The sequence below is a fragment of the Astatotilapia calliptera genome, chromosome 4 (genome assembly GCF_964374335.1).
Source record: "Astatotilapia calliptera chromosome 4, fAstCal68.1, whole genome shotgun sequence".
In the NCBI taxonomy this organism is placed as follows: Eukaryota; Metazoa; Chordata; class Actinopteri; order Cichliformes; family Cichlidae; genus Astatotilapia; species Astatotilapia calliptera.
In genome coordinates this window covers 26,429,559-26,433,351 of record NC_137425.1, presented here as the reverse complement: position 1 = coordinate 26,433,351, position 3,793 = coordinate 26,429,559, and the positions used below count along the sequence as shown (strand labels likewise).

General features: G+C 43.2%; 1 long non-coding RNA gene across 1 annotated transcript; it reads right to left on the bottom strand.

Annotated features, from left to right (window-relative positions):
* Positions 1–513: 513 nt before the first annotated feature.
* LOC145428339 (uncharacterized) lies at positions 514–877 on the bottom strand. Its single transcript, XR_013908629.1, has 2 exons — positions 691–877; positions 514–595 (listed from the first exon to the last, which is right to left on the bottom strand). It is a non-coding gene; the product is annotated as an uncharacterized LOC145428339 (long non-coding RNA).
* Positions 878–3,793: the final 2,916 nt, after the last annotated feature.

The following is a 3,793-nucleotide window of genomic DNA, read 5'->3' as shown; positions in this document are numbered from 1 at the left end:
CAAGAGGGACAGACTCAACACTGCGTACGAGAGTATTAGAAAGCGCCTTGTTTTTGACGATCTGGCGAGTTGTCCGAAGACTGGTTTGCCTGGTACCCTGTGTAAACCTAAAATCATAAGACCTTCCGACAGCTAAACAATAAACTGGTAGGTTTAATGTGCGGGTGTGTGGGGTTGAGTGTGTATCTATGTGACAAATTAAGAGCTTGTGGTTTTCATTTTACAGAGAATGACACGCCCTCGTGGGACCTGTTGGAGTCACCATACACAGAGCTGCTAATCCCGACCCCCCAGACTCCACCACCCTCACCACAATGCTCGCAGGACCCCCTCATATCAGACCTGTGGGATGAAACTGTAATCGACATCAAACTCGCAACTCTCCACCTGTTAATGTTGGCTTTGAATGAGTTTATACAAGAGACATGTTACGGATGCCAAACAGGCCACCCCAGTCAGGTGCAACACAGCTGCTTGCAGGAATTGTCTGAGTATTTCTTCGACACCTACTATGATGATGTGATGATAAGGCTCCAGACTGACCGATTCATCCCTGCCATCCGGCTGTTTGTACGCTCATCCACTGCAGATGGGTCTGGAACACAAATCCGCAGAGTTGCAGAACACATCATGTGTGAACTGAGATCAGAGCGATATACAGTATGCGCCATTAATGACAACATTGGGCACCTGCTAGATGCAAGTACTTGCGCCCGCCGTGTTAAACCAGCCATGCTCCGCATGATTGGAAACTACTGGGCTGGGTTACATCTGGTTTAATGTGGGGTGTCCAAGTATCCATTGTCTGTGATTGTGTCTTTGTGAAAATTTAATAAAAAGACTTGTTAACATCAACATCATAGTCATTTGTGGTTTGTAAATCATGGAAAGCACATTGCATAAAATATATCATGATCCAGCCCATCCTGCGGGGTTAGCCAGTTTAAATAAGCTACGTATAGCGGCAGGGGAGGCATCAGGTGTAACACCTCCACTATCTCAGGTCAAACATTATTTAGAACAAGACGACACCTACACACTCCATAAACCTGCGAGGATCCATTTCCCCAGAAATAGAGTATTGGTGACAGGGGTCGACAAACAGTTTCAAGCCGATCTGGTTGACATGTGTGAATATGTGACAGATAATGATAATGTGAGATATCTGCTAACATGTATAGATGTATTCTCAAAATACGCATGGGTTAGATGCCTAACAAACAAGACAGGGTCTGTTGTATCAGCTGCTTTTGAGGATATACTTAGTGAGGGTAGGATCCCTGTGAAACTACAAACAGATGAAGGCAAAGAGTTTTATAATGCAACCTTTAAACAGCTAATGAAGCAATATAATATCAAACATTTCTCAACAGCTAGCGAGGTTAAATGCAGTATTGTCGAGAGATTCAATCGTAGCTTCAAGGGTAGAATGTGGAAGTACTTAACATCAGCCAACTCCCGGAGATATGTAGATATCATACCAGATCTCACACAAGCATATAACAATGCTTATCACAGATCTATCCAAATGGCTCCGGCAGAGGTGAATAAGGATAATGAGAAGTCGGTCTTCAACGCGCTGTACAAAACGAGGCCTCAGAGGGAACTGCGCTTTAAGTTTAATATCGGTGACACTGTACGAATATCAAAACTGAGAGGAAAGTTTCGAAAAGGATACGAGCAGACCTACACCGATGAGATTTTCACAGTCAAGGAACGTATAGGGAGACAGCCCCCAGTGTACAGACTAGTGGATTTAGCAGGAGAGGTATTGAAAGGGTCATTTTATGAGCCTGAGATACAACGTGTGGTTGTTGATGAAAACAAAACATTTAAAATTGAAAACATATTGGCTAGAAAAAAAGTGGGTCGGAAAAAGCAGGTGCTAGTGAAATGGCTAGGATGGCCCAACAGCTTTAATTCGTGGATTCCAGAAAAAGACATCGTTGAGGCGTAATTAACTCAGATGACGCAGCTCTACACACATTCATTCAACACTGAGCATAGACTGAGAAAGCATGAATAAAAAGAACAACAATGCAGGCTTCTATGTAAGCCTCTTCTCGAATGCTTCATCACATGTTTACCCGGGTAATAAGATATCTAATTTTAGAACAAAGCTAGCAAAACCTATTGTTTTGGATCAGCCATATGAGGTCGCTGTTATAGAGATACAGTACCCACGCATATGGCGGACTTTTCCACAATCAGATTCGGAAGTGGAAATTCATGACCCCGTCAAAGACGGAACCATAGCCGTAACCATGATCGAACTGTCTGTGGGCCATTATGCATCTGTGGAACAGATAATAAAAGAATTTAATTTTAAATGTCAACAGCACCAAGCCACTGGAGACATTAAAATGCAGTACAACGCCGTTAGTAACCATGCCTGTGTTATGGGGCCTAGGGGGACTATTCTCACATTTAGAGGGAGACTGGCGGAAATCCTAGGATTCAAAACAGGAGAACCGTTTGCACTTCATTATAAAAACACATATGCCCCGCACCCCGCAGACATATACGGGGGAAAATATAACATCTTTATTTATTCAGATATCGTTGATTACCAGCTTGTGGGTGACGCCCACGCGAGGCTATTAAGAGCTATAAATATTACAGACGATGACCGCCGGTTGCCTATTCTACAATTTGACAGCCCACACTACACACCTGTGTCAAAGACATTAATCGACGACATAGAAATTGATTTGAAAGACGATCGAAATCAACACATACCCTTTTTATACGGCAAAGTGTTTGTCAAGTTACACTTCCGACCGATAACACAGCATTTTTGAAAAAAAAGGATGGCCGTCTACAACTCTGATGACTCAAAATATGTAAAATACTACTTATCACAGGCTGGTGGAGAGCTCGGAGGGTATGTTGGGACCAGTACACAATATGGGACAGGTCTGGGTGGGTTGTTCCGTAGCTTGTTTAGATTTGCAGTACCGCTGTTTAAAAAAGGAGTCAGCATAGTCAAACCACACCTAAAAACAGCCGCATCGGGCATAGTGTCTGATGTCATAACCAGACCCTCAACCACTAAGCAGGACGGTAACGGCTTGTATGTGTATACGCCCAAACCATCTAAGACCCCACCCCCAGGGCAGCCGTTGTCTAAAAAGCGTAAAACCACAAAACCTAGCAGGAGAGCCACCAAACGGACACCGTCACGCAGAGTGAAAAGACCCAGAACCAGTCGTTCAAAAACTGCAGCGCTTGACATATTCTAAATGGCACTGTTACACAGTCATTCTGGAGAATGTGTAAAAACAGAGCTCGATCTTTTTACTGTCCCATACACACAGACTAGCATTGAGAAAAGTACATTTATTGAAATCCCACCTGTATCTGCAATCACTGATGGAGGGCCGATCGAGTTTTACATCTCATCGTCGGGTGAAGATTACCTGGATCTAAATGACTCATATATCTACACACGGGTGAGAATCACAAACGCTGATGGCTCAAACCTGGCTAGGGACGCTAATGTAGGATTTATTAATTATCCTGGATGCACCATATTTAGTCAAGTCGATATTAATTTGGGAGACCGGCTCATTAGTCAATCATCCAATACATATCCATACAGAGGTGTGATAGAATGTCTTATCAATTATAATAAGGACACTTTAGACACACAGTTCAGCACCGGGTTATTCTGTAAGGATACAGCATCACACATGAATGACACATCTATAGAAGGAGAGAACCAGGGTCTGATGACCAGAGGTGGCTACACAGCAAATAGTAGTATTGTTGAATTGATTGCACCAGTACATGC